General features: G+C 43.8%; 1 long non-coding RNA gene and 1 pseudogene across 3 annotated transcripts in view; both read right to left on the bottom strand.

Moving 5' to 3' along the window:
* LOC142456718 (uncharacterized) overlaps positions 1 to 23,539 on the bottom strand; it is a 58,519-nt gene extending 34,980 nt beyond the window's left edge. For 2 of the 3 annotated variants that reach the window (XR_012786091.1, XR_012786090.1), the window contains exons 1-5: positions 23,449 to 23,539; positions 23,085 to 23,128; positions 16,525 to 16,842; positions 12,731 to 12,922; positions 6,788 to 6,913 (exon numbers count right to left, since the gene is read on the bottom strand). This is a non-coding gene — a long non-coding RNA (uncharacterized LOC142456718). The remainder of the gene's footprint in view (positions 1 to 6,787; positions 6,914 to 12,730; positions 12,923 to 16,524; positions 16,843 to 23,084; positions 23,129 to 23,448) is intronic. The other variant, XR_012786092.1, reaches the window with a different exon arrangement.
* On the bottom strand, positions 14,298 to 15,091 carry LOC142456302 (protein C1orf43 pseudogene; annotated as a pseudogene).
* Positions 23,540 to 24,431: the final 892 nt, after the last annotated feature.

The raw sequence follows: 24,431 nt of genomic DNA, 5'->3' as shown, positions 1-24,431 counted from the left end.
TATATAAAACAAATAATTCACCATGACCAAGTGGGATTCATACCAGGGATGCAGGGATGGTTCAACATACGAAAGACCACTAGTATTATTAGTCACATTGACATGAAAAAGTATAAGAATCAGATGATTACATCAATAGACGCAGAAAAAGCATTCGACAACATCCAACACCAATTCCTGTTTAAGACACTAACGAAGATAGGGATGGACGGAAAGTTCCTCAAGACAATACAAGCTATATATGAAAAGCCAACAGCCAAAGTCATAGTCAATGGAGAAAACACTAACACAATCCCACTGAAAAAGGGGACCAGACAAGGATGCCCCTTGTCTCTACTCCTATTTAATATTGTGCTGGAGGTTTTAGCTAACAGCATAAGGCAAAGAAGTGACATCAAAGGTATTCGCCTGGGGAAGGAAGAGGTGAAACTATCGTTATTTGCAGATGATATGATTTTATATATGGAAAATCCCAAAAGTTCCACAAGGGGAGTACTGGAAGCAATAGAGCAGTTTGGCAGAGTGGCAGGATACAAGATCAACAAACAGAAGTCCATCGGACTGTTATACATATCAGATAAGACCACAGAAGAAGAGATCAAAAAGGTGGTAACCTTCACAATAGCCAAACACAAATTGAAATATCTAGGGATACACCTGACTGAAAAAACAAAAGATCTATATAGGGAAAACTATAGAACACTATTACAAGAAACTAAGAGCGACCTCAACAAATGGAAGAATATTCCATGCTCTTGGATTGGGAGACTAAATATAGTTAAGATGTCAGTTATGCCAAAAGCAATATATAAGTTTAATGCCATCCTGATACAATTACCATCATCTTTCTTCAAAGAAATGGAAAAACTCATTACCAACTTCATATGGAGAGGGAAGAAGCCCAGAATTAGCAGAGAACTCCTCAAGAACAAGGACACTGTGGGAGGGCTTGCTTTACCTGATTTTGGCACATACTATGCAGCCACAGTTCTCAAAACTGCATGGTATTGCTACAATGGCAGATACTAAGACCAATGGAAAAGAACTGAAAATCCAGAAATAAAAGTATCAGCCTACACACAGCTGATCTTTGACAAGGGCCCCAATAAGATCAAATGGGAAGCAGATGCCCTCTTTAACAAGTGGTGCTGGAAAAAATGGATATCAACATGCAGAAAAATGAAGCAAGACCCTTATCTCACTCCATGCACAAGAATAAACGCAAGGTGGATCACAGACCTTGAAGTTAAATCCCAAACTATTAGGGCCATCAATGAGGGAATTGGGACCAACTTGAGAACTTTGGCGCAGGAAATACACAGGCTATCAGAAATAGGGAAGGACACAAACACAGAGGAGGCACAAATTGACAAATGGGATATACTGAAGATAAAACACTTGTGTACATCCAAAGAATTCACCAAGAGAGTAATAAGAGGGTCTACAGACTGGGAAAACATCTTTAGCAATGACACATCAGACAAAGGCCTTATTACTAAATTTACAATACTCTGCTAGATTCAAAAAGAAAAAAACCAATAGCCCACTTGAAAGCTGGGCAAAGGACTTGAATAGAAATTTTACAGGGACAGAAATCCGAATGGCCAACAAACATATGAGAAAATGTTCCCGATCTTTAGCCATAAGAGACATGCAAATTAAAACAACAATGAGGTACCCCCTGACACCCTCAAAGGTAGCCCAATTCAAAAAATCAGAAAGCAATAAGTTTTGGAGGGGCTGCGGGGAGAAAGGAACTCTCATCCACTGCTGGTGGGCCTGTAAGTATGTACAGCCACTATGGAAATCAATCTGGCGATACCTAAAACAGATGGAAATAGTGTTACCATATGACCCAGCAATCCCCCTACTGGGCATATACCCAGAAGAGGCAAGAAACAAACCAAGACCAGACATCTGTGCTCCAATGTTCACTGCAGCACAGTTCACAATTGCAAGGAGTTGGAAGCAACCCAAATTTCCATCAACTGACGATTGGATTAAAAAACTGTGGTATATACATACAATGGAGTACTACGCATCACAAAAAAGCAGTGATGAAAGTATGAGGCACATAGCGGCATGGGAAGAACTGGAGGAAATCATGCTAAGCAAGGTAAGTCAGGCACAAAAGGACAAGTACAACATGAGCCCGCTCAGGTAAGAATTAAAAAAAATTTTAAAAAGCAAAAGTGGCATAGGGGAAAAAGCTACTGTATACAAACATTTTAGGGGTGAAGACTGTGTAGTATGAAAGGGACCAGACCAAAACCAGGGATGTACATGGTAGACAATGGTGGAGGAGGGGGGAAAAGGAAAACAAAAGGATGAATATAAGGAAGAAAAGGGGAGCTGGGGCATGGGGCATTAATCCACCCAAGGGGAGTGTATTGTTTATATCTCCACAGGGAAAGTGGGACCAGACTTCAACCTAGTGCCGCAAGGTGTGAATGCAATATCCCGGCGTGGAGTAGGGAACCAGTTGAGAGGTCTGGGAGGCTGGCCCCAGCACCATAAATTAAGTGGATTCCTGCCCCTCCCCCGAAAAGAATTTGTTCCAAAGACGACATTGACTCTGCAGCTCCGGGAGATGAACATATCTAATCAGAGCACACAGGAGCAGATGCAGGGGCAGGAGGAGAGAGCGGAGCACAGCCTGGCCCACCAGGCCGTGAGGATGATGTTCCTGAGTAGAGCAGCCAGTTCACAGAGAGAACAACGTGGCTGGCCGCACTATGAGAAATGATGCCAATCAGTGACTAAGGGTGATACAGGGGACTGCACCAGAGACACAGTGTGGGAATTGCACCTGACCTGATCCCACCACACCGAGGCAAATCACTGGGGGAGTGCAGCGGAATAGCAAGGGAATGGAGTGAAAGGTCCCCAGGGAATGCTGAAAGTGGACTTTGGGGCCAGGGCGTGATGCCCCAACAGACTGGACTGGAAAACACTCCTAGGGCCAGCAAACAATCCCTGTACTAACTACAAGCTTTTCTCTTGTGAACTGTTTTGTTCTGTTCTTTGTCAGTGGTTTGTTTTTGTTGTTTTGTTGTCTGGGTGTATACTGTTGCTTTGTTTTGCTCTGTCTTGTTTTCGTGCATGTTAGTGTCTCCACAGGTCTGTCTGAATAGGACAGGCTGGATGAACTATCTGGAGGAAAAACAACGGGACCGACAGTTCCGGGGGGACTTCGGTTGTGAGGGTAGGGGGGATAAGGAAGTGGTGTTAACAAACACAGGGACAAGGGAAAAACATGGGACCCAAATGGTAGAGAGGGGGGAGTGGCAGGCCTGGTGGGGAATGATCAAGGGTAAGGTTGCTTAGAGGAGAGGTATACTCTAGCCCAGGTGGCGACGAAGCATGGTAGTAGGGCAGGAGGAAAGTCAAGGGAGATGGAGGAAAGAGCTAGGAGTCAAAGGGCATTTATGGAGGTCTAGACAAAGACATGTACATGCAAATATATATATATAGGAGGATGGGGAATTAGATCTATGTGTCTATATTTATAGGTTAAGTATTAAGGTGGCGGAAGGACCTTGGGCCTCTACTCAAACACTCCCTCAATACATGAATACCTTCTTTTATTAAATTGGAACTCTACGATGCTCACTCTCCCGACACAACGGCTGGAGCCAAAGTGGGTGAACTAGTAAATGTGATGAAGAAAGCTGATGGTGCCCGACTATCAAAAGAGATAGTGACTGGGGTCTTAAAGGCTTGAAGATAAACAAGCGGCCATCTAGCTCAGAAGCAACAAAGTCCACATGGAAGAACATACTAGCCTGTGTGATCGAGTGGTCCTGAAGGGATCAGTTACCAGGCATCAAAGAACAAAAAATCATATCATTGACTGCACACCTCCATGATAGGATCGCTGAAGACAAATGGGTGCATAAGCAAATGTGGTGAAGAAAGCTGATGGTGCCCGGCTACCAAAAGAGATAGTGTCTGGGGTCTTAAATGCTTGAAGATGAACAAGCGGCCATCTAGCTCAGAAGCAAAAAAGCACACATGGAAGAAGCACACCGGCCAGTGTGATCACGAGGAGCCAAGGGACCAGGTATAACGCATCATGCAAAAAAAAAAAGATATATGTGTGTGTGTATGTATGGGTATATATATATGTATATATATACCATATTAAATGAAGGGGGAAGTACAGAGTGGAGACCCAAGGCCCAAGTGTCGGCCAATGGAGATCCCCTCATAGAGGGGTTAGGAGAGGAGATGGGTTAATTAGGGTACGAGGTAGTACCGATGAAGAACACAGCTTTCCCCAAGATCCTGGATGTTTCATCCCCCCAACTACCATGATCCGAATCCTACCTTGCAGGGCTGGATAGGGCAGAGGCTGTACACTGGTACATATGAGGGCTGGAGGCACAGGGAATCCAGGGTGGATGATACCTTCAGGACCAAGGGTGTGAGGGGCGATGCTGGGAGAGTGGAGGGTGCGTGGGTTGGAAACGGGGAACTGATTACAAGGATCCACATGTAACCTCTTCCCTGGGAGAGGGACAGCAGAGAAGGGGGGAAGGGAGACTCCAGATAGGGCAAGATATGACAAAATAACGATGTATATAAATTACCAAGGGCACATGAGGGAGGGGGGAGAGGGGAGGGAGGGGAAAAAAAAAGAGGACCTGATACAAAGGACTTAAGTGGAGAGCAAATGCTTTGAGAATGATTGGGGCAGGGAATGTTTGGATGTGCTTTATACAATTGATGTATGTCTATGTATGGATTGCGATAAGAGTTGTATGAGTCCCTAATAAAATGTAAAAAAAAGAAAAGAGGAGAAAAAAATGATTAAGGCAAAGAATGTACAGATGTGCTTTATACAATTGATGTATGTATATGTATGGACTGTGATAAGAGTTGTATGAGCCCTAATAAATTGTTAAAAAAAATCGAGTCATCTAGCTCAGAAGCAAAAAAGCCCACTTGGAAAAAGCACACCAGCCTGTGTGATCACGTGGTGTCGAAGGGATCAGGTATCAGGCATCATCAGAACAAAAAATCCTATCATTGTGCATGAAAAGGAGTGCGGAGTGGAGACCAAAAGCCCATCTGTAGGCAATTGGACATCCCCTTACGGAAGGGTTGTGAGGAAGAGACAAGCCAGTCAGGGTGCAGTGTAACAACAATGAAACATACAACTTTTCTCTAGTTCCTAAATGTTTTCCCCCCATCATGATCCCAATTCTACAAATCTGGCTAGACCAGAGGAAGTACATTGGTACAGATCGGAAGTGGAAACACAGGGAATCCAGGGCAGATGATCCTTTCAGAACCAGCGGTGAGTGTAGCAATACTGGGAGGTGGAGGGAGAGTGGGATAGAGAAGGGGAACCTGTAACAAGGATCCACATATAACCTCCTCCCTGGGGGACAGACAACAGAAAAGTGGGTTAAGGGAGATATCGGACAGTGTAAGAAATGACAAAATAATAATTTATAAATTATCAAGGGTTCATGAGGGAGGGGGGACCAGGGAGAAAGGGGAGAAAATGAGGAGCTATGCCAAGGGCTTAAGTGGTGAGCAAATGTTTTGAGAATGATGAGGGCAACAATTGTGCAAATGTGCTTTACACAATTGATATATGTATGGATTGGGATAAGAGTTGTATGATCCCCAAGTAAAATGATAAAGAAAAAATCGTACAGGTAGAAAAAACTGAAGGTAAATGCTAAAAGATATCCTAAGCTGATAACAATTTTCTTGCTGGGAAGATGATCATAGACACCTGAAAATAACAGAAGTCGCACACGTATTTCACCAAAAAGAGTAAAATATGGAGAAATATGTCTGTTAAACTATTCCAACAGAGAAGGCAATTTGACCATCTCTAATAGGAAACAAATAACTAATCTCACTAGAATGAAGAAAACTTTAAGGGAGAGGAGACAAAATGAGAAAATGGAAACCGAAACCTTTACTCATTCTCAAACTGTGAGTTGTGACCCCTTTGGGGATCCAAAGCCCCTTCACAGGGGTCACTGATTCCTAACAGTAGCAAAATTAATTGTGAAGTAAGAAGGAAAATAGACAAACTCCAAGGGGGGAAGCTAAGTTAGCACAATGGAGAACGTTTATGGTGGGAGCTCGAGATCCATGCTTGCTCAGTAGTGGAGGCGAGAGGATCGCAAGATGGACTTTCATAGTAAGGTAGAAGCATATAAGAGAGGGAACGTTTTGACAATCTTAAAGAAAATTATAGACCCAAACATATACTAATGTATATCAAATAAATAGAAATCTAAAAATCTAATCTCAGAAGAGCACTGGAGTACTATTGCAACGGTAGGAAAAGTGAGGTCTCACATTCGAAGGACACCTGTGATGGATGTGAGGCCTTCTACCAGTTGAATCAACTCCCCTGCCCTGTCCAATTACCCTTAAGGTACTTTGACTACGCACCGGAAAAATTTCCACCACAGCTTGTCTCTAAAAACGACCACATTTCTCCTTGTTCCTATTGAGAGGAAGCTTCTGAGGTGACAACTGGATAACCTGCTCATGAGAAATTATAGAATCTTAGACACACCAAACTTGACCTAAACTTTATAAAGCCTGCAGAATGTTGTATTTCTAGGAAAATCATGTTCAAATGAACAAAGTAAAGGGTAGTCTCTCAAGGACAGACGACCTTACCCACTAACTTAGGACCAGAGAATGCAATGAGAATCTACTTCTTTGAGAACACAACAGACACTGTAAGGATTTCAACACTTAAGATAGGAAAAGCTAATGACAGGGCCAATGACTTGAGAATTCTCCTCACCAATGGAAACCAGGTTGCGATAGTTCTCCAACATCACATCCTGATATAGGGTCTTCTGGTCAGGGTTCGGGAGCTGCCATTCTTCCCAGGTGAACTTTAAGCCACATCACTGAATGTCAGTGATTCCTGTAGTAAAAGGAGTCTATTTAATGACATATTTTCCATTTGAAGATTAAAAAAAATACATCTTACACTAAAGAAAGCAAAATAATAATAAAAACTATTCTGTGTTAGTACATTCTATAGGTGTGGTCAACTGAGGACTTGGTAGAAAGCATTTGACCTATTTTTCTAGACTTGCAACCATGGGCACGGAAAACTAGTCCTATTTTAAGAAAGATCTCCATTGTTCGGATAAAGAAATGTTCCCAAATACACGTCCTCCAAATAATGTGCACCCGACAACAGAGCTCCATAAAGGAGCAGTCTTAAAGAAGCTATCATACTGTGTTTCCCTGAAAATAAGACATACCCATAAAATAAGCCATAGCAGGATTTCTAAGCATTTGTTCAATATAAGCCACACCCCCAAAATAAGACAGTGATAGGCATGGCTATGCAGCATATCGCCATGGAGAGGTAATGAAGACGGGCAGCCCTTGTCATCTGCCCCATCGTTACAGCTGTTATCTTGGAGGTGACCGAAGAGGTGTGGGCAGCCCCATCAACCTGGCTGGCCCCCCAGTCAGGTCCCGGTTGTACCATGTGTGCTGCAAGCTGAGGCACAGCGGGAGACACAGAAAATGAACATAAAAGTCTCCTCAGTGAAGTGAGGAGCAGGACGCTCTGCTTCAGGCATTGTTTGTCCTAAGGGGGACGGAGGAAAGCTGTGGCTGCCATTTTACTCAGCACTGTGGGTCGATGTTCCAGAAGAAGACGACTTAACTATATTTGAATAAATGTAGATTGTTAGACCATACTTAATAAAAATAAGACACCCCTGAAAACCAACCACAGAGTGTCTTCTTGAGGAAAAATAAATATAAGACAGTGTCTTATTTTGGAGGAAACACAGTAGTAGTAGAATCATTTCTCTGCCTGGCTGCTTCTAACTATGCTTGAAGGTTATCTGTGGATTAGAACCACCAGGTTCTGTAGCCAGTCCACCATAAAATGTGGCAAATGCCTGGGGAGGGCTCAGGGCATGTTTGATGTCAATTAGTCCTAGGTCAAGATGGTGACTCACTTTTTTGCTTGTTTGTTATGTTACCCACTTATGATATTACCCATTGACCATGTATACGCTAACTGCATGAGGTACATGCCTTATGAAAGATCTGTAAGCTCCATTATATACACCCACTGGAAAATACATTCACTCTCTCAATCCTGGCATAGGAAGAGAGCCCTGGTGTCCGGCTGTCTACTCTCCGTATTTTAATATTTGCCACAATTGCAATGTTACTCCTAAGGTTCGAGTGTTGGGGAACCCTGTGCCACCAAAATAATCCACCCACTCATAAAATTAGAATTTTGAGTACCAGTGAAATGATCTGAACGGCTAGAAATCGCTAATTTATACTCACACAAAGTAGATAATCACCTGTTTATATTAACAAACAAGTTTACAACGCATTGTGAAATGGAATTAGGAGTCCTGGCAGGATCACCAGTATACAAGGCTCTGCATCTTCAGTGGCAATAGGTATCAGGAACTGTTCAGATGGGGAGGTCAAACATGCCTCAGCTCTCCAACATTTTTTGTCAATTCTTACACAAGTCATTCCTCCCACACCACTCTTTGTCTCACTTCTGGGTTTGATAATTTGTTGCTATGGCCACACAAAACTCATAAAGCAAAGTGGTCTATTAATGAACAAGGTAAAACCTGGGATCAGGAATAAGAAGCTATAACTCAGATCCCAACACAGAAAGTTCATAGGGACTATCTCCCTTCCTGAGGCAGGAAGCTCTTATAAGTCACCTTTGGACAAGCTCCTCTTGTCAATCTTAGGAAAAATTCTTCTCAGCCACCTTGGAACAGTATTGACTTTAATTAAAAGGTCCTCTTGAACCTGTCTTCGTTCGTCACATGCTCTCCAAGAGGCCCCTCCTAATCTTGCCTAGGTGGGCAAGGTGCTAGGTTGACCCAAGAAGCCATCATATCAAGAGCTAGAAAAAGAGGGAGAGAGAGAACTGCATGCAAGCATTGTTGAGAACAAACAGTGAGACATTGGCCTGTTACGTGTTATTTGGTATTGTCAGCCCCTGCAGCCACATAGTTCAGAATGGATTAGGGATTTGCCAGCTTCCAGAACTCCATGAGCCATTTCCGTAACATCCCTGTCAACTGTGAGCTGCCCGTGTGACCTGATTTAAGAGCTTCTCCACTCCATGAGCCAACAGATTGCTGCCTGACATCTGAGATTCACCAACTTCAACATCCTGAAGAGTTAATTACCTGATGACTATTTAGTTTTGTTGAGAGACTGCAGAGCAAATCAAGGGACATCTTGAACCTCTACTTCATATGGAATGATCTACTGCTGCTCCTGCACAATGTACTGTAATATTCATGAATCAAGGGCTATACCAATGGAGATAATGCCGAGGGCTGAAGGGACATAGTGACAGAGCCAATTGTGAGAGGTCCAGAAATGGCTTTTCAGCCAAGATATGGGACAGGCAGGCAAGATCAAGAGGAGGACATCTCTATGGAGCTGAGAGGAGCCTATAAAGATGGCACTATGAAGAGAGCTTACCTTCAGGGGGCAAAATGTCTGAGAGCGACACAGAGAAAAGGCCTGCCCTGAAGAAGAGCAAATGTGCCTACATGGTTCTGTAATATGAATGCCAATGAGTACCATATGGATTCTGATACTAAGGTACATTCTGTTACCGAATAAAACTTGTACGTGTGACTCTGGACTGTAAGTTGTACATGGCCACTGCAAAAAAATGATGAGCTGAGTAGGAGAGGACTGTGGGAAAGATACTAGGGTCAAAACTGCTAAAGTATTGGAGAGTACAGGTATGTTTATGCTCTGCCTCACATGAATCAGAGCTGATGCTGATGGCTGATTCTCTCTCCTGCATCTATAGTTAGAGTAGGTGAGAAGCCGTCAACCTTTTTTAAACTACTATTGCTACAAGGCCCATTTTAGCTGCATTAATAAGAATATGTAATGCATCACCTTTAGAAAGAAACATTAAAGAAACTTACTCAGACAAAATTCCCATGTAATACTGACCTGTCCTAAAGAGGTGACCTTATTTCTCCTTAAAAACTAGGCATAGTCAAGGAGTTGGAAATAACCCAAATTTCAATCAACGGATGAATGGATCAAAAACTGTGGTACATACATACAATGAAGTACCATGCATCCTTAAAAAGCAGTGATGAACGTATGAAGCACATCACCGCATGGGAAGAACGGGAGGAAATTATGCTAAGTGAAGTAAGCCAAGCACAAAAGGACAAGTATAGCATGAGTCTGCTGAGGTAAGCTTAAAAATGCAAAAGGGTCATAGGGAAAAAGCTACTTTATACAAACATTCCTAGGGTGAGGTTCAGGTAGTATGGCAGGGGCCAGACCAAATCCAGGGATACAAAAGATGGGGGGGATGGGGAAAAAAGAAAAAGACATGGGTAGCAAGGGAACAGAATATTAACCCATCCAAAGGGAGGACATTGTTTATATCTCCACAGAGAAAGAGGGACCAGACTTCAACCGGTTGCACCAAGACATGAATGTAACATACCGGCATGAAGCAGGGAGCCAATAGGGGGGTCTGAGGAGCCAGCTCCAATCCCAACAATGTGGAGAGTGCCCCCTCCAATAGAAGAATTCACTTCAGAGCACATTACTGAAATTACAGCTCAGGGAGAGGGACATGTCTGACCAGAGCACACAGGAGCAAAAGAAGGGAGAGGAAGAGAGTGGTATACATCCTGGCCCACTACGGCTTGAGGACAATATTCCCGCTCAGAGCAGCCAACACACCGAGAGGACCATAGGGCCTGACTCACTACAAGACAGGATGTCCCTAACTAACCCACAGCATTACAGGGGACAACACTGGAGACACAGTGCAGGCATTGCGCCCAATCTGACATCATACTGAGGCGAAACAAGGGTAGGCAACAGAACAGCAAGGGGAACAGAACAATGAAGTCCCCAGGGAATACCAAAAATAGACTTTGGGTCCAGGGCATGGCACCCCATCAGGAAAACACTCCTAAATGTTAACAGATATTGAATTATTTACAGGCTTTTTGTGTATGTTTTTGGTTTTGTTGTTGTTGTTTTGTTTTCTTTTGTTGCTTTGTTTTGCTCTGTCTTCTTTTGTATGCATGTTATTATCTCTGCAGGTCTATGTAGATAAGATAGGCAGGATAAACAAACTGGAGGAGAAAACAATGGGAGAGGGGGAGGCAGGGGGAAAGGAAGTGGTTGTTAATAAATCCAGAGACAAGGGAACAACAAGTGATGTAAAATTGATGGTGAGGAGCATGTAGGAGGCCTAGTACTGCTTATCAAGGACAATGTAACCGAGAGGAATTACTGAAATCTACATGAAGGCTGTACATGATAGTGTGACAAGAATAAAGTAAAAGGAAATATAGGAAGGAACTAAGAGGGAAAGGGTATCGACAGAGGTCTAAATACAGTCATGTACAAATATAAATATATTTATATATGATGATGGGGAAATAGATCTATGTGCATATATTTTATAGGTTTTAATACTAAGGTAGCAAATGGACCTTGGGCCTCTACTCAAGTACTCCCTCAATGCATGAACATTTTGTTCTATTAACCTGGCATGCTCACCTTCCCCACATGATTGCCGAGTGCATAAGCAAGTGTGGTGAAGAAAGCTGATGGTGCCCGGCTATCAACAGATATAGCGTCTGGAGCCTTAAAGGCTTGACGATAAACAGACAGCCATCTAGCTCAGAAGAAACAAAGCCCACAAGGGAGAAGCACACCAGCCTGTGTGATCACGAGGTGTTGAAGGGATCAAGTATCATACATCAAAGAACAAAAAAAATCATATCATTGTGAATGAGCGGGGAGTGCAGAGTGGAGACCCAGAGCCCAACTGTAGGCAATTGGACATCCCCTTGCAGAGGGGTCGCAGTGAGAAGAGCCAGTTAGGGTGCACTATAGCACCGATGAGACATACAATATTCCTCTAGTTCTTTAATGCTTCTTCCCCTCCACAATCATGATCTCAATTCTACCTTGCAAATCCAGCTAGACCAGAGGATGTACACTGGTACAGATAGGAACTGGAAACACAGGTCATCCAAGATACATAACCCCCTGAGGACCAATAATGAGAGTAGAGATACCAGGAGGGTAAGGGGAAGGTGGGGGAGAAAAGGGAAATCGATCACAATGATCTACATTTAACCCCCTCCCTGGGGAAGGAACAACAGAAAAGTGGGTAAAGAGAGACACTGGACAGTGTAAGACATGAAAAATGAATAATAATTTATAAATTATCAAGGGTAAGGGAAGGTGGGAAAAAATGGGAAGCTAAAATCAAGGGCTCAAGTAGAAAGAAGATGTTTTGAGAAGGATGGCAACGCAACAGAAGCACAAATGTGCTTGACACAATAGATGTATGTATGGATTGTGGAAAGAGTTGTACGATTCCACAAATAAAATGACTTCAACAAACAAATTTGGCATAGCATATCATTTGAATGACATTTATGAGTTGGCCATAGAATAATGAATTATTAGTTGAAAGATAATGTCATCCAAAGACTCCTCAGTGACGTATTATGTTCAATGTCAATAGTTTAGTTTTAATCCTATGAACAATATACATACTCCTAATCTTCTCCAGACCAATCTTGAAGTCAGAATCAGAGTTTATCTATAACTTCTATTTCAAATTTCCTCTTTTCCAATGAACTGAATCAGTATTATACAGGCTTCTACATTTCCAGTAGGAAATATAGAAAAGGATAAAATACATCAAAATCACCTGAGTCTTGGCCATTTTCTTTTGGTCTTTAGGACACTGCCGGCAAGTGGGATGCTCTATGTTTGTCTTATCTGTATCAGCTCTAACGATGTTCACAAATTTCAATCTCTCATGGGGATATCCAGAAATAATAATACCCAAACCAGGCACTTCCTCTTTCTTCTTCGCTGCTGTTGACGCACAATTTGCAGGCTGGTGAGAGAATGCAACGTGAGTAATACATAACCTGTAGGTCCAGATGTGTTACTATTCTGTCCCTCTTCTTACACAAAGTCCTCAATCCTGTTAACGGTGCCCTTACTGAGTGACGGAAAACATGCTTATACCATGCCCAATAAATCAAAAACTCTGAATTTTCAGACATGCGAGTAAAAGATGAGTTTGTGACAACTAGAGAGTGGACAATCAAATATACATCTCAAAAAAGCTGGATCCCTACCTCACAGCATACAGAACTATCAATTACTTACTGTGTGAATCTCAAAGAGAATGACAAATCAATGAACTTTAAAGATGATTACATTAATTAAACCATCTGGCAACATTTTATATGGGCTATATAAAAACTATTATACACTGAAAATTATTTTCAGGAGGAACTTTAAATTTTAAAATCACTTTAGAAACACTTTAAAACTTACCATCAAGTAGAGTTAGAAGGATAAGCACCCGTTAGGACACAATAAAACTGCTGCACAGAGTTTCTGAGACTCTAAAGCCATGACAGGCAGCTAATGGGTTTGTACCTCTGACCATGAGGTTAGCAGTCCAACTCTTAATACATGTCAAAACCAGGGCTCCAAAATAAATACTTATGTATCATACCCGATTGAAACTTATATATTTTGAAATGAAGTAAGAAGTATACATCCCCTTATAGTGCTTTTAAGGTAGCATTATTTGTATTACCTAATGCAGTTTGCTAGTTGGCCCATACAAGTATACAGTCCCTCTAGAGATGGCCCCTTAACTCCTTCCAAATATTTACGCGGGTTTGTTGCCCACCAATGTGAATGAAGCAAAGGAGCCCTGGTGGCAATAGTGGCTACTGTTGGGCTGCTAACTGCAAGGTCAACAGTTGGAAACCATGTATTTCTCCTTGAAAGAAAGATGTTATTTTCTTCTCTCAAGAGTGGCACGGCTCTCTACTCTGCTAAAGAGATAGTCTTTGAAACCCACAAGGGCAGTTCTACCCTGTCATATAAGCTTTCTATGAGCCAGTGTTAACTTGATAGCACTGAGTTTGGTTTTTTTTTTTTTGTTTAAGAGTATGTCTGAAAACCTAATGAGGGAATTAGTCACATTAGACATCGTGTTAGGTTTCATTGATCCATTTCAGAAAAAGAAATTGGGATCTCACTACCATCAAAAAAGAAGAGCCTGGATCCAAGATTCTTATTTTTATTGAGGAGGGGGGAGTAGGGGGTGGGGAAAATAGTCTTAATTGTTGTTTAGAACTATCCCCCAAGGGCGTCCAGGCATGATCTTGCACACATCGGGAACGTCAGGCAGCAGAGTGCAGGCCACCAGCCAGCTACCCTGAGGACTGCCTGGCAGCACGCTCTAGTCCTGGCTCATCTCCAGCGAGTCTGTCAGGTCCATCACAGAGCACTCCCCAGGGCATTACAGTTGTCCTTAAAGCCCTTCAATCCGAGGACGTGCTTGGCACGTTCACTCTTCTGACTGGAGGGGAGGTATGTCACCTGGAAGGTAGTTGGGGAGGCTTCAAGAGATTGGGTAAGGTCTTTGGCTGCTGACTGGTGGTGTCACTGAGAGCTCCCACTTGGTGCTTTGACCGCAGTGGCCAGCTCAGTCAGGGCCTCCTGATAGCACAGGTACTCACTCTGGCCAAAGACCCCTGCCCCATAGCGGACTGCCTCATAGCCATGCAGCAGGGGATCAATGAGGGTCTTGCACATACCCTTGAAAGGAAGAGCAGCGTTCCAAAGATAGAGCAGGTAGGAGAAATGTTTGCCCATTAGGGAACAGGGATGCCGGCCTTCTCTGTGAAATGGGATCTAAGAGGCAGGAATGGCGAAAAGAGCTTTCGTCTTGTACAGATAGTTGTAGCAATTTTGATTTCCCCAGGTTTCCAGCTGTGGCAGTTTGGCATCATCAACTGCAAGGAGATGGGGTTCCTACTTGCTAGCCTGAACTCTGGACAGTTGAATATCAATTACTTCTTTCAAATCCTTGGGGGCATTGTGTCCCACAGGGTCACGAGGTCCCCTCTGAGATTTCATTGCAAAGTGCATGATTTGCCTCTTCACAAAAAATAAATAGTAGTATAAACACCCAGCTCCCGTAGGCCATCACCAGCGTGACATTCACCACGGACAGCCAGTCACTACTGGATGCCATGGCCTTCCCACCCTACACAGAGCTGCTCTGGTTTACCCCAATGCCTTGACTCATCAGCCCAGGTTTGTCTGCGTTTCCGGGAGCACCCCGGCCATTTCCTTATGGGGGAAGACTAAGTGAGACCCTGCCAGAAACATGGCAGCTTCGGGAGGGGGTGGGGTGGGGGAAGGCACATCCTAGATTCTTGTATTAAAACTCTTCAATCCAAAAGACAGAGCTGTGACACAAGAGAGAGAGCGATGGGGAGGAGCAACAACAGAGACATGGTGGCAGCAAAACCAAGAGACTGAGAGAGAGCAGTGGGCTTAGAGGCCACAGAACAAGAGAGCTCAGTGCCTTTGGGCAGGAGGTTAGGAGGTGAAGTACTGTACATCTGAGTACTTATTTGGGAACTAGATTTGCCGACCCACACAGAGCTGAGTATATTTGGTCTGAGGCTAAGGGGCATAGAGAGCATTTATTCCGCAGAGCTAAAAGACCTTTGTAACATTTGCCCATTTAGGACAGAGACCAAGAGGCTACAGGGCCTGACCTTAGATGCAGGTATATCTGTCAAAGTGCTGTCCGAAAGAAGAACTGTACCTTGAGTCATTTATGATCCTAAATTGTGTGTTAGGGTAGAAAAGTGAACCATTTGTCAAATATAATTTAAGGAGATCATTTATTAAACTTAAGAGATAGCAAAAGACATGCGCGTGCGCACGCACGCACACACACCACATATATTTAAGGGAGGCCATTAGCATAAAGTCAAAATAACAACTGAAGAATCAGTCGGGACCCTGAATAAAAAGGGCGTATTACAAAAGGCAAGTCACAGATCATGACTGGTGGCATAGGAATACATCACAGGTACAGATGGGACTGCAGCAGCAGGAATGAGACCATGATTAGGATATGCACATTATTAGAGAGAGGGACTTACAAAATAGGTCCAGAGTCTTTACACAAAGCCAGTCAAGGCAAGACTCCTGACAATGGCCCCTGTACTTCCCTCAGGAAGTTGACCTCCATCAAGGATACACCTAGGCAGGCAAGTGGAGAGAGGCTGGCTGGAAAGGAGTGCAGTCTACTTCGAAGGCATTCTTCCCCAGGGGAAAATGATCTGCCTGCTAGGTTAATGATCAGAGAGAATTTAATGGCGGCTTAATCAAAGTGGGGACACAGCAAATGGACACTGAGTTGTCACTGTCATCAGCAACCCAATCCTAAAACCCAACTCACTGCCATCAAGTGGATTCCGATTATAGCAATTCTTTAGGAGAAGATGAACTGCTGTTTCTGGGTTTCTAAGACTAACTCTCTACAAGAGTAGACACCCCGTCTTTCACCCCACGTGTGACTTGGAATCTGTAACCACTACGACACCAGCCTTTTGTTAAGTTGGAGTGCTCAGAACTTAAGTTCTAATACAATTGTAAACAGTTACTTACCCAGTGAATGCTATCATTCAGGGAGACGAGTAAAGACCTTGGACGCTGACCATCAGGACAGCCTTGTACACTGGCGTTCTCCTGGGGTCAGAGTCCAGGAGACACGGATCCCTCCTGCCTCCCCTCAAGCTCCTCGACCAGCACTGCCCTCAGGAACCCCAGGCCTTCTCACCCTACTTGGAGTCAGGTGAACGGATTTGCTTCACAAACCAGTCAGAAGTTGAAATCCTTCCTTGTGACACTTCAATGCGCAAGACAGTAGTAACAGATTTCTAGCTCCCTAGACTGGATCAAATTTCACTGTGGCAAATCTTTGATCTGCAACAGAAGAGGAATCAGTGTTGAGAAAGGCATGTCAGGTTCTTGGCCTGTACTTTTTGCACTAAATAGTGACCACCCCACCCCCTGGGATCAAAACCATGCTCCAATCTGAGGGTGTTTACATTAAACAAGAGCCCACTCTATCTTTACAGCGTAATTTTACTCATTTCTCAAATATCGTTTTCAACTTCGGATCCACATCCTATATATACAGTATTTATTTATTTATTTTCAGAATAAAATGGAAGTATTTAAAGTCTCAAAATTCTCAAGCTCAATTGAAGCTAAATATCTCCTTTTCACCAACAATCTGAAGAAAGGAATATTTTATGAAAAACATTTACTAACCTGTACTCGACCCTCAGACCAACCTTTGACATATTTGGCTAAATCATATTTGGCTGAATCATGCTCACATATGCCCTCCAATCCATGCTAAGCTTTTCATCAAGTTTAACCTGCCACAATTCCCTTCCATCCTGTGGATTCTTTACAATATCTATTGTGTGTGAAGAAATGCCTAAGGTTGGGTAGCCCATTTATGTACAATAGTGTGGTAATTAGAGAAACTTGCTATGGAAGTACACAAGAGACAGAAGGACACCAACAGGACAACCTAGAGGTACCTTGGCCAAGACAGAGTTATCCTAAACAAGAAAATAAGCCAGGGGAATGCTTATTTGCTACCCTCTTAAGTTCGTGGGTTGATGCATGTCCAATTTTAAAGCCTTTGGGAAAGATTGCATCCTACAGTCAAAGAATGGCAAGGGATAGGTAGATGGGTGATGCCAAGAACCAAGGTAAAGGCAGAAGCTTAAAAGAACAAGAAGGATCCAGGAAAGAGATGACTGATCAACCATTCTGTCATCTTGGCCTAGATTCTGGATTCCAAGCTCTAGGTAATGCTGACTGATGACACACAACACAAACTGTAGGAGAGGGCTTATTGGCTTGGGTTCTAGGATGTCCCATCCATAGTCGTGGTCTTCTAGGGAGAAAGGAAAAAGCTAATGCCTAGGCTTGAGCTTGTGAAACATGCTCTACCAGGAACCTAGTTTGGCAGGATAACAAAATGAATGTGCTGGGAAGAAGCTATGCTGTGATAAATTAGGGAGGCAGTAGCCTGAGTGACTAGTTGGATCACTGACACCGACCTTTTGCAAGACCCAGTGTTTCTGAAGGAAGAGATGTGTGAGGTGAAGGGATAGGATAAAGGATGTGGATTAGTGCTAGTCTAAAACTAATCAGTAAGTCAGGTTCCTACAGAAAAACACAATTTGTTTTAAACTCTCTCATGTATACCAGTCATCAGGCATACCTTGAATATACGGCTCACCATTCCACCGTGTCTTAAGGACAGGCTTCAACTCAGGGCTCTTACATTGGTTGGTTGCAGAGTAAGGTTGGCTTACAGGCCCCTCCTTGAGCAACACTTTTAATCTAAGCTTGACTAAGCTTTAATTCATTCCCGAAGTACTGATAGCTTGTGCAAAAAATACAAAAAAACAGAATGGTGAAAGTAAGTCAAGAGACCAACAGATATATTGCATTGGATAAATATGCCTTATTAGGCCTGTTCAGAGTGTTGAAGAGCAGGGCTCTTACTTTTGAGGACTAGGTTCACCTCACCCAAAACATGGTACAGTCAATTGTTTCATATGTACTGGGAGTTGAACCCAGCATAAGGAAGAATGAAGAAGAATTGATTTGTTTGAATTGTAATGCTGGCCAAGAATACGGAAATAACATTGGGTGTCCAAAAGCACAAACAAATTTGCCTTCGAAGAAGTAAACTCAGAGTGCTAGTTAGAGGTAAACATACTGAGAGTTCATATTACATACTTTGGACAATGTTGTGAGAGGGGAGCAGTCCCTGGAGGATAGTATATGTGGCAAAGTAGGACAGGGAAAAATAGGAATCCCAAGCTAAAGGGATTGACACAGTGATGGCAACAATGGGTTCATCCAAAATTGTGAGTCTGGCAGAGGAGAAGGCAGTGTTTCCTTCTGTTGTATACTGGGTCCCTAGGATGTGGAATCAACTCAATGCCACCTAACAACAACCTCAGAAACCACTGATCAGTACCCAAGACAGGCACAAAATACCAGTGTGTTAGTTATGTTTACAAAACACTGTTTCCATGGTAACGGAAGCCAAATCTTTCACGCAACATTTGCTGGAACATAAGCTTTCTTATTAAAAAGGAATGTTGTTGTTTTTTTTGGGTGTGTGTGTGTGTGTGTGTGTGTGTGTGTAACAAAGCAATGACAAAATCACTGAGGAATTCCTGCCCCTTATTGATTTACACCATTCTCCTGGAGGGGAGTTGAAGGAAATCCTCTGAGATCCACCAAACAATGTCTTATGACAGAGTATTTCCCAAACGGGCTCAAATGTGAGGGCAGTATACAGTCACTCAGGTGTGAGTGACTATTTGTCTGTCAAGAGGAATGTAAATCATTTATCCCTCTACACTGAGGGGTCAGCTACAAGTACAGAAGATCCAGACAGAGCAAGTTATCTATGAGAGTTAAGTGGGATTCAGGATACTCAAAAGGTCTACAATCACCGAAGCAAAATTAAATTCCATGCAAAATTTCAAGGCTAACTGTAAAATAGATTAAAGCTAAAGATTCTGGTAGCTAGAGACCAGAGCATTCACACAGTATTTCTTTAGGTTTTGTTGTGTAAGCTCAAGTTATTGGGTACACTTACTAACATTTTCTATGAGACCAGTAAAAAAAACTGATACCAAGGTCAGATGATAATTAAGAAAACTCTAGACCAATATTGGTAATGGATTTACATGAAAAAGTTCTTAGAATTATTGGGAACTGAGTCAGACAACACATTAAAATAATCAAGCACTTACTCAATGCAAGAACACGTTGTTCTAATAAATTGGCATTCCAGGATGCAAACCTTCCCGAGAGGATAGCTGAAGAAAAATGTGTGCATAAGCAAATGTGAAGAAAGCTGACAGTGCCCGGCTATCAAAAGATATAGCGCCTGGGGTTTTAAAGGCTTGAAGATAAACAAGAGGCCATCTAGCTGAAAAGCACTGAAGCCCACATGGAAGAAGCACACCAGCTTGGCTGACAACGAGGTGTTGAAGGGACCAGTTATCAGACATCAAAGAGCTAAAAACCGTATCAGTGGGTGCCCACCTTCCTGACACAACCACTGAAGACAAACGTGTGCATAGCAAATGTGGTGAAGGAAGCTAATGGTGCCCAGCTATCAAAAGATTTAGCATCTGGGGTCTTAAAGGCATGAAGGTAAACAAGAGGCCATCTAGCTGAGAAGCATCAAAGCCCACAGGGAAGAAGCACACCAGCCTGTCTGACCACAAGATGCAGAAGGGACCAGTTATCAGACATCAAAGAGCTGAAAACCATATCAGTGGGTGCCCTCCTCCTTGATATTATCAATGAAGACAAACGTGTGCATAAGCAAATGTGGTGAAGAAAGCTGATGGTGCCCAGCTATCAAAAGATATAGCATTTGGGGTCCTAAAGGATTGAAGATAAACAAGCGGCCATCTAGCTGAAAAGTATCAAAGCCCACATGGAAGAAGCACACCAGCTTGGGTGACCACGAGATGTCGAAGGAATCAGGTATCAAACATCAAGGAACAAAAATCATATCATTGAAAAGGTGGGTGAGTGCAGAATGGAGACTCAAAGCCCATCGGTAGACAACCAGACACCCCCTTACTGAAGGGTTGTGGGGAAGAGATGAACCAAGCAGGGTGCAACATATAACTTTCCTGTAGTTCTTAAATACTTTCTGCCCCCCACTATCATGATCCCAATTCTACCTTAAAAATCTGGCTAGACCAGAGGATGGACATTGGTACAGAAAGCAACTGGAAACACAGGGAATCCAGGACAGATGACTCCTCCAGGAGCAGTGGTGAGAGTGGTGATGCTGGGAGGGTGGAGGGTGGGGGCATTGGAAAGGGGGAATTGATTACAAGAATCTACGTATAGCCTCCTCCCTGGTGGAGGGACAGCAGAGAAGAAGGCGGGGGTGGGGTGGGGTGGGGAAGACGTCAGACAGTGTAATATATGACAAAATAATAATAATTTATGAATGATGAAGGGTTAATGAGGCAGGGGGGAATGGGGAGGGAGGGGTAAAATGAGCAGCAGATATTAAGGGCTCAAGTAGAAGGCAAATGTTTTGAGAATGATGATGGCAACAAATGTACATTTATTCTTGACACAATAGAGGTATGTATGGATTGTGATAAGAATTGTATGAGCCCCCAATAAAATGATTTAATAATAATTATATACCATGATTAATTGAAATCTGCCCTAGAGTTGACTTAACATACAATAAGCACTGTAATATACCAATTAATGTAAAAAAAACTCTTTTTCACATTACAAAAAAATTGATAATCACGAGGTGCCCAAGGGACCAGGTATAAGGCATCATGCAAAAAAAAAAGATATAAGTGTGTGTATGTATGTGTATATGTATATGTATGTATATATATATATGTATATATATCATATTAAATGAAGGGGGAAGTGCAGAGTGGAGACCCAAGGCCCAAGTGTCGACCAATGGAGATCCCCTCATAGAGGGGTTGAGGAGAGGAGATGGGTTAATTAGGGTGTGAGGTAGTATCAATGAAGAACACAGCTTTCCCCCGGATCCTGGATGCTTCCTCCCCCCAACTACCATGATCCGAATTCTACCTTGCAGGGCTGGATAGGACAGAGGCTGTACACTGGTGCATATGAGGGTTGGAGGTACAGGGAGTCCAGGGTGGATGATACCTTCAGGACCAAGGGTGTGAGGGACGATGCTGGGAGAGTGGAGGGTGAGTGGGTTGGAAAGGGGGAACTGATTACAAGGATCCACCTGTGACCTCTTCCCTGGGAGAGGGACAGCAGAGAAGGGGGGAAGGGAGACTCCGGATAGGGCAAGATATGACAAAACAACGATGTATAAATTACCAAGGGCATATGAGGGAGGGGGGAATGGGGAGGGAGAAGGGGAAAAAAAAAGAGGACCTGATGCAAGGGGCTTAAGTGGAGAGCAAATGCCTTGAGAATGATTGGGGCAGGGAATGTATGGATGTGCTTTATACAATTGATGTATGTATATGTATGGATTGTGGTAAGAGTTGTATGAGTTCCTAATAAAATGTAAAAGAAGAAAAGAGAAAAAAAATGATAATTATCAATTACCTAGACACATAAAACATACTAAACAAAGTCAAAGGATTTTAATGTTAAGGGAAAAAACCCTCCACAAACCTTACATACAAGAGATATAGTTCAATATGTTAATATGCTAATAAGCACTCCTTTTTAAAAAAAGGTCAAAATATCAGAATTAGAGAGAAGAGAAAAAACATCACCCCACCTCAGAAACACTACAAAAATATCCACTTTCACCAATGATATTCAAAATTGACTGTATATTAAAACTACCGCATTCAGAATAAGTTTTTTAGGGACGAGGCTGCCAAAGAGAAATAAAAAGTGCTTGAATCATACATTAATGATCGTATCCATGAAATAGTCAAGATATGCCTTAAATAGGTAATAAATATATAAACGTTGTAGGCTACATTTCAACACGCAAATATAACTTTGGGTACTCAATTCACAAAGCACATGCTTCCTTGCACATCCTAAAGGTCAGCAGCAGCCGGCGTCAAATAAAGTAACCAGTGAAACCAGATGTTCCAAGTTCGAAGAAAGAGGCGTCCATACTCCATAAGCTAAGTGCCATACGTGCCTCACCACCCCTTTACGAACCATCGCCCCCAGCTGCTGAGTAGACGTCACAGACCTGTTGCCTAGGTCACGGAACCGCGTCCTGGACCTCCCGCCCCATAATAAAGCTATTTCTGTTTCTGCTCTCCCTCGTCCTGTCAGTTATATCCGTCTTCCTCCCTGTTCCTCAGTTTCACCTTTACATTACCCTTCATAGAAAACTCTTACACACATGCGTTTCTATGGATTTCTTCCTCTAGCCTACTTCAACACCCACAAGGCTGAGTGTGCTCCCTGCGGCCACACACCAGCTGGCACGAAGAGCCAGGGTGTTTCCAGACCTGGACCTTGGGTTCTCCCCACCCCCCGCACAGGTGACAAGATTTAGCAATCCTGCGGAGGAAGCCCTAATGTTTTGCGCACCAGCCTCAGCCACGCGCTTCCGGAGACGTGTTCTCTTCTTCGTAGTGAGAGAAATAACAGACCCCGGGGCTCACCTTTGAGCTGAAGAGGTGCAAGGAGTCTCCTGGAGAAGGCACCGCTGTGCGGAAAGGAAACAAAGAAAGGTGGAAACCCACCAGGCAACGAACCTGGGAACCCCCGAAGACAAGAACCCAAGTCTGGGATTAGCCCTTTCTCCAACAGGGATTCCCACCACGAACCCCAGCCAATCCAAAATCTGGGGGAAGGGATCAGCCTCCCCGGGCGCCCGCTCTCCTCTCTCACCACCAGAGGGGCGCCGCATGGGGGAAGGGGAGGCGAGAAAGGGCGCTTGCACCCCAGCAGGGCTGCTGTGTGCGCCAGGGTACCCCACTCTGGCCGCCGCCCACAAGCAAGTCCCTGGAGAGGAGCGCCCCTCACCTGGGAGCGTGGGCTACATGGTGCTCAGGTTGCGGAAGCTCCTCCTGCTCCATGCGCAGCGCAAAGTAGGACCCGCCCCAAAAGCCACCCTTCCGGCTAGGACACCGCCACTTCCGTCCTGTCTCACAGCGACCCCCCGGGGGGAGGAGCTTGCTGGGTCAGGGTCTCCGCCTTCACTTCACCTTTGAGGCGGCTCTGGACCAGCCCATTGCTGCTGCTGCTGCTGCTGCTGCTATGCAGGTGCCTGGCGAAGCGCAGAGGGGCGGTGCTGTTTGGGCCGGGGGCGGGGGGCGGGGCCTGGGGCGGCGCGGGGAGGAGCCAGGGAGAGGCGGTCGGGCAACAATGGGCCCTCAGGCTGGCTGAGGCTGCAGCTGCAAAGGCTCAGGTAATGATGGCTGAGGCACCTGCGGGCAGAAATGATACTTTCCCCCAGCGCCGAGAGCGTGCTCAGGGGACTTAAAATGATGCACAATGAACATGTGCAAGCCTGTGATCAGATTCCCCAGATGGGGACTCCTCGTAACTAATGCGAACCACCCAGCCACCCAACCCTGCCAAGGTGTTAATGGGGCTGAAGCAAGAACCGAAACTAATGACCTTGAGGTGACGGACCATTCCGCGCCCCAAAGCATTGTCGTGTATGACTGCCTTTAGGAAAAGAGAAATACCTGGCATCATATGGTCTAGGAAAAGTATGTCAGTGTAACAAAATTTAAAAATAAAACAAGCAGGAGCCCTAAATATTGATGGGAGAAAGGGGGGGTTTGGGGGATGGTTGTTCAACTTGACTGCCCTTAGGGTTGGAGTTTGTATTTTTATCTTGTTTTGTTTTGCTTGAATGCTATTGGGGCAATTAAACATACAGTTCAGTTCAATGAGGCCTATCATGATTATCTCACTGATAATTTAATTTATCACTGACCAGAGGTTCTATCAATCCAGTGGTTTCAAGTGAATGTGCAGATGTTTTTAGAGACTCTTCC

The sequence above is a fragment of the Tenrec ecaudatus genome, chromosome 9 (assembly GCF_050624435.1).
Source record: "Tenrec ecaudatus isolate mTenEca1 chromosome 9, mTenEca1.hap1, whole genome shotgun sequence".
Classification (NCBI taxonomy): Eukaryota; Metazoa; Chordata; class Mammalia; order Afrosoricida; family Tenrecidae; genus Tenrec; species Tenrec ecaudatus.
Note: the sequence above shows the minus strand (reverse complement) of the source record. Positions and strands in the feature narration are given on the sequence as shown.